Consider the following 10,390-nt stretch of genomic DNA (forward strand, 5'->3'; position numbering starts at 1 on the left):
AACAACCTAAGCATTACAAAACTTCTATTCGATCAAATAAGCCACATGTCGCAAATAAGCCATTACATTTTTTGTTAACCAAATTCGACACTCATTGACTTCCATACAAAAACTCCTCACTTGGTGAGTGAAACAAAAATAAGCCACCTGCTGGAGAAGACCGATTTTGGGCCCAGTTATCCCTCTCGCTTCGCCTCTTCCTCTCTGCCAACAGCACACATTGTGTTGTAGCCCCAGACAAGCACACCTGATTCAACTTGTCAACTAATCATCAGGCCCTCAATGAGTTGAATCAGGTGGCTTTGTCTGGGGCTACAACACAATGTGTGCTGTTGGGTGTACTTGAGGGATGGAGTTGGTGAACACTGGCTTAGGGGGTTGGGATAGCTGTTGTTGCCGACAGTTACTGTACTGTATGTACTGCAGTTTGCTCTTATTTGTATTTAGTGTAGTCATGTGATTGGTATTTATGTAAACCACTTCCGTTCTTCATGTGGGTCTTGATTTGCTTCATGATGGATAATATGCCAACTATGAATAGAAAAATAAGCAGTTCAGTTGGGTAAACATTACAATGATAATACTGGGTGTAGTTTTGACGGATTTATAGTTAATCAGATGAAAATACATTCGTCGCGATGATAGGGTTGGAGAAAAAAAGAAAAAAAAGACTACAAGCTCTCCAGGAACAGGGTTGGAGAGCCCTGGGCATTGTTCAGTACAAAAACATTCTGAAAAGTTTCAGATAGAAAATACCACAAATAGAGCTGACATGATTCCTTATTCTACATGTCAGAGATGCATGTTTGTTCTACATAGCATGAGTCTGTTGATTGCATCTGGATCTCCAGCCCTCGAGGACGTGATTAGTGTCAAACTTTTTCTCCAGCCCTAATGCTAACACACCTGATGAAACTATTTCCATTCCAAACTGAAGATCATGTTGATTATTGGAGTCAAATATCACTCTGCAAAAACTGGTTGAATCAACATTGTTTCCACATGATTTCAACCCAAAAATGTAAATTGTTGTTTTTTTGTATGATTTAGCACAGTTCAAATGTCCTATGAATTAAATAAAAATGCCATGGGTGTCTGTACCACGCTGTAGTCGGCCTATAACACAGTCTGCAAATTGCCATTAAATTTGGAGAGAAACATAATGGGGATGAATTTTAATCTGCTTTAAGGAGCTAGACATGTGCCTGCTGAGAATGTTGTGGTAATATTAAGTAAAACTTAAATATAACGTTATTTAAATGTTCTGAGGACCTCCAAGACAAGTTAAAATGTATTTTGCATGAACATCAATGGAATATTATGTTAAACCTAAAACAATTATGCTATTATCGTCATAAAAACGTACTTAGTTGGAAATTGTGGAACATTGTGCAACATTGTGGGAATGTTCTGCGCAACTTTCGTTAATATCACAATAATATTTGTTCAACATCCCAGACAACTCCCATAACTTAACTAAATGTTCTAGGAACCTTTAAAGAATTCTGTTCTGTCTACATTCTTGCAACATTCAAACATTATCTGAATGTCAGGACAGTTTTAGTGTTTTTGGAACCTACCTTGTCATATCTCCACAAAGTTCCCACAACCTAAAGAAATGTTTTAGGAACTTTTAAAGAACATAACAATGTGTTCTGGGAATGTTCTTGCAACATCAGGTGAATGTTTCTTGCAACCTAATAGAAACATTGTAATAATCCGGCCAACTGGACATTTTTTGTGTTTTGGGAACGTACTGTACTCTTTTGTGATGTTCCCACAATGTTCAGACCAGACTGTTCCCAAAACCTAATTAAACATTCTGGGAACCTTTAAAGAACAGACAAAATGTGTTCTAGGAATGTTCTTGTAACATCAGGTGAATATTTTACAAACATGGTATAATCATCAGCACAACTGAAACATATTTGTGTTATGAGAACATTTGCCACTACCTAACGAATGTTCTGGGAATTTTCACAGAACCAGTCTTTTTTGCTGGGAAAACATTACTGGTATATTGTGTTATTACATTACCTGAAAAACTAATGAGAACCTTTGGGGAATGTTCTGTGGTGGTTGTTACAGACGCGCTCCAGCAGGCACATTGCACTGGTCATCCCCAAAGCCAACACTTACTTTGGCCGCCTTTCCTTCCAGTTCTCTGCTGCCAATGACTGGAACTAATTGCAAAAATCTCTGAAGCTGGAGTCTTATCAGCTGTCTGAGCAGCTTACCGATCACTGTACCTGTACACAGCCAATCTGTAAATAGCACACCCGACTACCTCATCCCCATATTATTACTTACGCTCTTGCTCTTTTGCACCCCAGTATCTCTACTTGCACATCATCATCTGCACATCTATCACTCCAGTATTAATGCTAAATTGTAATTATTTTCGCCTCTAGGGCCTATTTATTGCCTACCTCCCTACTCTTCTACATTTGCACACACTGTACATAGATTTTTCAATTTTTGTTTCTTTTGTGTTATTGACTTATGTTTGTTTATGTGTAACTTCGTGTTGTTGTTTTTGCCGCACTGCTTTACTTTATCTTGGCCAGGTCGCAATTGCAAATGAGAACTTGTTCTCAACTGGCCTACCTGGTTAAAGAAAGGTGAAATAAAATAAATACAAATAAAAATGTTGTGCACAACATTTTAGTGAATGGTAGGAGAACATTTCAAGGATATTTAATTTAAAACATTTCTGAATGTAGACATGTTATCATCCTAATGTTAGATAAAACCCTAACTATAACTTAATGGCAATCTTAGCTAGAGATGTTAGAGTATGTGTGTGTGTCATTGTACATGTGTATAAACAGAAAAATAGTGTATCTGCGCGAAAACACAACCTCACACAGATGCAGTTTTGCCAAATGGTGTAGGTTTGTGATTTCTCTCATGACCCACATGACCCACCTACCCATCTCTGGAAGTGTACTTCCCATCTCGTTCATGTCACCTCTCTCCCTTAGACCCAGCACTGTACTTGTCCTCTTCACTTTGGCCCTCATTGTTCTCCAGTGAGACGAGGTGGCGATACTGGGGAGCTGCCCTTGGTCTCATTGGACAAACAGACTGCAAGCACTTCTCATTGGCCAGACAGACTTCAAATACATCCCGCTGCCGGAAGTCATCCGGAGGCTCCCCTTCAGAGAAACACTGAGTGTGAGAGACTGGGGAGAGAGGGGTGGAGAAAGAGGGGAAGGCAAAGGGGATAGATGGGAAAGAGTGAAAATTGACATGATTTTATCAGTAAGGTATACCAGTATCAATACAGGTATTCCGGCTGGAAATGGGGTGCTTGTCGAGGCAAATAATGCATTACTAAACCTTTTAAAAAGAGATTGATTGAGGAGCTGATACTCACATGTACATGAAAAGGCTGAAATCATACATTAGGTGGACTCCTTGTTGAACATTCATTGATATTCCAGCGATTCGACGGACAGCGAGAGAGACATGCGAATGGTGATTAGTGAGTGTGCTTCTCCTGGGGTGTATTTCTTAATGCACACTGTGGCAAACAGATGCAATTAGGCACAAAGCGCTTTGCAACGGAAATGTTTACCAACTAAATTGAATTTCTATTAGACAAATGCAGGTACTGTAGGTTCCTCCCCATTTGTTTACGTTGACTTCCGTTTGGTTTCTAGCGAATACACCCTTGGTGTGTGTCTCACCGTGTGTGTTAACTTACCTGTGATGGTTGACATGGTGTGGGTGATGGGGATGTACACCAACATGCTGTCACACTCTGATCTGTTTCACCTGTCTTTGTGATTATCTCCACCCCCCTCCAGGTGTCGACCAATCTTCTCCAGTATCCCCTGTGTATTTATACCTGTGTTCTCTGTTGGTCTGTTGCCAGTTCGTCTTATTTGTCAAGTCACCAGCGTTTTTGTGTCTCAGTTCCTGCTTTTCCCAGTCTCTCTTTTTCTCGCCCTCCTGTTTTTGACCTTTGCCTGTCCTGACTCTGAGCCCGCCTGCCTGACCACTCTGCCTGACCCTGAGCTTGCCTGCCGACCTGTACCTTTGCCCCACCTCTGGATTATTGACCTCTGCCTACCCTGACCCTGAATCTGCCTGCCGTCTGGTAGCGTTGCCCCACCTCTGGTTTACTGACCATTTGCCTGCCTTGACCTGTCTATTCCCTGCCCCTGTTGGATTATTAAACCATTGTTTATTTGATGTTGTCTGCATCTGGGTCTTACCTTCATACCTGATAGAACGAACTGGCCATGACTGACCCAGCAGACCTGGGCCAGATGCGCAACGCCATCTCCTCCCAAGGAGCCTCCATTGGTAGGCACGAGGAATTGCTTCGGGGTCTTATGGAGGGGGTCCAAACGTTGTCACCGAAGATGGCCGAGGCATTGTTTCCTGAGCCTATGCAACTAGGCAGAGCTGGGCTGTCGCCAACGGAATGGCAACACAGGATCAACACAAGGAGCTGTCTGTATTGCAATACTTTTGGTCATTTTGTGTCCTCTTGCCCGGTAAAAGACCAGGCTCACCGGTAGGAGCGAGTACTCTGGTGGGCCATATGGAGAACTTTTCTGCTTCCCTGACTCGCACCACTTTTCATGTCATTCTGCTGTGGGGAAATCAGTCCAAATCTCTCCGGGTCCTCATTGACTCTGGGGCCGATGAGAGCTTTTTGGACAACACACTGGCTTCCGAGCTGAACATCCCCACTCAGCCCCTCTCCATTCCCATGGATATTAGAGCACTGGAAGGGCACTCTATAGATCGGGTCACCCATAACACCACTCCCATCAACCTACGTGTGTCAGGGAATCACAGCGACAACATTCAATTCCTGCTCATTAAGTCCCCCCAGATTCCCGTGGTTTTGGGATTCTCCTGGCTCCAACGACACAATCCCCTCATCAACTGGCCTACGGGTGCTATCATGGGCTGGAGTCCGTTCTGCATTTGCCCATTGTCAGAAGTCGGCGCAACCTGCCCCGGGACGTCTTCCTGGGGACTCGGAAGTTGCTCCGGACCTCTCTGCCATTCCCGCCATTCCCGCCATTCCCGAGTACCAGGACCTCTGGGAGGTGTTCAGAATGTCCCGGGCCACTTCCCTTCCGCTCCACCGCCCCTATGACTGCGGGATTTACATTCTTCCTAGCACCACGCCACCCCGGGGATGTCTGTACTCTCTGCTGGGACCAGAGACGAAGGCTATGGAGACCTACGTTGGGGACTCCCTAGCTACAGGATTTATCCGTCCCGCTTCCTCTCCCGCTGGCGCAGGTTTCTTCTTCATAGAGAAAAAGGACAAGACCCTGCGCCCGTGCATTGACTACCGAGGACTCAATGACGTTACTGTGAAGAACCGTTATCTGCTACCACTAATTTCCTCGGCCTTCAAGACACTCCAGGGGGCCACTGTTTTCTCCAAGCTGGATCTACAACACACCTACCACCTGGTGTGGTTACGAGAGGGGGACGAGTGGAAGACCGCCTTCAACACGGCCAACAGCCACTACGAATATCTGGTCATGCCCTTTGGCCTCACCAACGCCCCTGCCATGTTCCAGGGTCTGGTGAATGATGTTCTCCGCGACATGCTGAACCGGTTTGTCTTCATCTACATTGATGACATCCTCATCTTCTCCCGCTCCCCCCAAGAACACGTGCACCACGCCCACAGGTTCTTCAGCGCCTTCTGGAGAACCAGTTGTTTGTTAAGGTGGAAAAGTGCGAGTTCCATCGCTCCACCATTCCCTTTCTGTGCTACATCATCTCTGCTGGGAGTGTCCAGATGGATCCCGAGAAGGTGAAAGCGGTGGTGGATTGGCCTCAACCTACATCCAGGAAGCAGCTGCAACGCTTCCTGGGGTTTGCCAACTTTTATCGCCGCTTTATCCGGGGTTACAGCACCCTGGCCTCCCCCTGTCTGTAGCTAGATATTATGCAAATCAAGGCCTCTTAGAAATAGAAAGTCAACTCAGGTGCCTGGTTACAGCTAACGTTAACGTAAGACAACATGCTAGGATTCTTACCAGCTGAATGTCTCTCTGGTTGATAATGTTGGCTAAGTAGGTCAAAGCAATGTATAGCAAGGTACGTCCAAAAAATTGCTAAATAACTGGCTAGCTAGCTAATGTTTCAACCCTTAATGTTAGCTAATGTTCAGTTAGTTAACGTTCGGTGACGTGCTAGCAGGAAGAAGTGAGGCTAACTAGCAAGCCTACAGTTGTTAATGATGTCCATGTTACGTCAATCTAACGTAGCAGGCGTAAAATAAATGCCTGAAGCTACCTGAACCACATCCTGGTCATGACGAGAAAAAAATAAACTGTCAGGGGAGGTTCTCTTCTGCACTATTCAACCACTTCAGTAAATGTGAAGGAGGAGTTAAGACGGAGGGTCGCCTTGTTAATATGCGGATGGAAACTTCAGACAGCAAGCTTGCAAATGTGCCATAGCTAACTGCTATATGTTTCACTGTAAACATCGAGAGACCCTGTCGTTCACAGGGTCTCTTCCTTTTCCCCTGAAAACCAGCTTTTGCCGATGGCTCTGAGGGTGGTGTTATGTTGACCGATACGTCACCACCATCTTTGCCGAAGGTCACAAGGATGTGTAGCTAGCTAGCCAGCTAACTAGCTAGCTAGCTTACTAATGGTACAGTGTCCACTACATATACCAAGTTAAGGTAGCTACAACATTACACAATAGATGAAAGGGAAATACACCCAGGGTCCTCATTGCGCTTTGCTGATTGCTCTTATTGTGGGCTGTTATCTGTGGAAAGTCTGTCTCACTCCCACATACTGTACGTAAAGAACATACATAACACTGTAAACAGTTGTCAGTTTATATTCTATCGCAGTAAAATGGGTGCCACAATTACACTGTCGTTCCTGTTATCACAGCTTCCCTGGTAATTAATTTTAAACTACATTTTAAGTGAAAGATTTAGTTTATGTCTGAAGCCGAAAAAGACAAGAAATTCCAAAACTAATTTGACCTAGGTTTTTCAGCATACGCAGCTTCACAACTTGTTAGTGCATAGGTCAAATTATCTTTTGAATTTCCTGTCTTTTTCTGCTTCAGACAAAGCTAAATATTTCAGGTGACATACACTAAACAGAAAACAACTACCTACAAAAACCCAGGAAGAAAAACCCCTACTTAAATATGATCACCAATCAGAGGCAACGAGGATCAGCTGCCTCCAATTGGAGATCAACCCAAACAACCCCAACATAGAAATAGAAAAACTAGAACTAAAACATAGAAATAGAAAACATAGATAAACCCAAAACACCCCCTGTCACGCCCTGACCTACTCTACTATAGAAAATGACATCTTACTAGGGTCAGGACGTGACATTGTGTCTGTTGGAAAGCAGACTGAACCAGATTTTCCTGTAGGATTTTGCCTGCGCTTAGCTCTATTCCGTTTATTTTTATCCCCCAAAAAACTCCTGACTCTTTGCCAATGACAAGCATACCCATAACATGATGCAGCCACCACCTTGTTGAAAATATGAAGAGTGGTACTCAGTGATGTGTTGTGTTGGTTTTTCCCCAAGCATAACATTTTTTATTTAGGACATAAAGTAAAAAAAAATGCCACATTTTTTGCAGTTTTACTTTAGTGCCTTATTGCAAACAGGATGAAGGTTTTGGTATATTTTTTATTGTACACAGGCATCCTTTTTTTCACTCTGTCATTTAGGTTAGCATTGTGGAGTAACTACAATGGTGTTGTTCCGTCCTCAATGTTCTCCAATCACAGCCATTAATCTCAGGCCATGCAACTTATTATGTGACTTATTAAAAAAAAATCTAAAAACATAATTCAACTTTTTATTTACTTATTTATTTCACCTTTATTTATCCAGGTAGGCCAGTTGAGAACAAGTTCTCATTTACAACTGCGACCTGGCCAAGATAAATGTAAGGCTTGGGCGTAGTGGAGGAGGAATCAGACGCAGGAAGCAGCAATAAGGGTTATAGCTTTTAATGCTCGACAAGCAAAACACCAGCCAACCCAAAATGCGAACTGAGCGCACACAAAAATCAAAGTGCCCCAAACACAGGGGACAAAACACAGTGAGCGCAAAACCATGCACTAGCACAAATTAATTACAGCGCGTACCAAAGCAACACACAGAGAAACAATCCCGCACAAAGAGCAGGCGGGCCAACTAGCTAATATAGCCCCACTAATCAACCCAACTAAGGACAGGTGCAAACAATAACAGAAAGGGGGGAAAACAAAAGGAATCAGTGGCAGCTAGTAGGCCGGTGACGACGACCGCCGAGCGCCACCCGAGCAGGAGGGGGCGCCACCTTCAGTGGGAGTCGTGACAATAAAGCAAAGCAGTGCGACAAAAACAACAACACAGAGTTACACATGGGATAGACAAACGTACAGTCAATAACACAATGGAAAAATCTATATACAGTGTGTGCAAATGGAGTACGATTAGGGAAGTAAGGCAATAAATAGGCTATAGTGGCAAAATAATTACAATTTAGCATTAACACGGGAGTGATAGATGTGCAGATGATGATGTGCGAGTAGAGATACTGGTGTGCATTAGAGCAACAACAAAAAATAACAGTATGGGGATGAGGTAGTTTGGTGGGCTATTTACAGATGGGCTGTGTACAGGAGCAGTGATCGCTAAGCTGCTCTGACAGTTGATGCTTATAGTTAGTGAGGGAGATATAAGTCTCCAGCTTCAGTGACTTTTGCAATTTGTTCCAGTCATTGGCAGCAGAGAACTGGAAGGAAAGGCGGCCAAAGGAGGTGTTGGCTTTCGGGATTACCAGGGAAATGTACCTGCTGGAGCGCATGCTATGGTGACCAGTGAGCTGATATAAGGCGGGGCTTTACCTAGCAAAGACTTATAGATGACCTGGAGCCAGTGGGTTTGGGACGGATATGTAGCGAGGGCCAGCCAACGAGAGCATATAGGTCGCAGAGGTGGCACTTTGACATTCGGGCTGTAACACAACAAATGTGGAAAAAGTAAAGGGGTGTGAGTACTTTCTGAAGCCACTGTATACATACGTATTATGTTCATTACGCACATGCCACATTGTGGTAGTGGATACATTACAAAACATGGCTATACAAAAACCCTTATAAGCATATTCAATAATCAGAGAGGTACATGTAGGCATCAAGGATTAAATTCATATATACAAATCGGGCCAGATTGGATCCTAGACAACAGTAAGAGAATATTACGTTGAAAACTGTTACAATAGCTGGCCCCCAGGTTTAAACCATATAAAAAATTGCCCTCTCTCTCTCTCTCTCTCTCTCTCTCTGGTTAATATATATTTTTAAATGTTTAGTATAATGTGCTTCCCTGTTCCTTGCCCCCTCCACCCATCCCCCTCTATAACTGTGTGTGTTTGTGTCCACTTGCCAGGTCTGACAAAAACTGAAGCAGACATGGAGCCAGCATGAGAATGTGTGTGTGTGTGTGTGTGTATATCAGTGGCGTAAAGTACTACTTATGTAGTTTTTTAGGTATCTGTACTTTACTTTACTGTTTTATATTTTTGCCAACTTTTACATTTACTTCACTACATTCCGAAATAAAATTATGTACTTTTTACTCCATACATTTTCCCTGACACCCAAAAGTACTCTTTACATTTTGACAGGAAAATGGTCAAATTCACACACTTATCAAGAGAATATCACTGGTCATCCCTACTGCCTCTGGTATGGCAGACTCACTAAACACAAATGCTTTGTTTCTAAATTATGTCTGGCCCCTGGCTATGCTTAAAAAAAACAACTAAAAAAACAATTGTTTTGTCTGTCTGGTTTGCTTAATATAAGGAATTTGAAATTGTTTAGACTTTTACTTTTGATACTTAAGTACATTTGAGCAATTCCATTTACTTTTGATACTTAAGTACACTAGAGGTCAAAAGTTTTAGAACACCTACTCATTCAAGGGTTTTTCTTTATTTTTAATATTTTCTACATTGTAGAATAATAGTGAAGACATCAACACCATGAAATAACACATATAGAATCATGTAGTAACCAAAAAAGTGTTAAACAAATCAAAATATGTTTGATATTCTTCAAAAAGCCACCCCTTGCCTGGATGACAGCTTTGCACACTCTTGGCATTCTCTCAACCAGCTTCACCTGGAATGCTTTTCAACAGTCTTGAAGGAGTTCCCACATATGCTGAGCACTCGTTGGCTACTTTTCCTTCACTCTGCAGTCTGACTCATCCCAAACCATCTCAATTTGGTTGAGGTCGGGGGATTGTGGAGGCCAGGTCATCTGATGCAGCACTCCATCACTCTCCTTCACTGTCCTGTTGAAAAACAAATTATAGTCCCACTAAGCCAAAACCAGATGGGATGGTGTATTGCT

This window comes from Salmo salar, chromosome 03 (genome assembly GCF_965601325.2).
Source record: "Salmo salar chromosome 03, fSalSal1, whole genome shotgun sequence".
NCBI classification, from domain to species: Eukaryota; Metazoa; Chordata; class Actinopteri; order Salmoniformes; family Salmonidae; genus Salmo; species Salmo salar.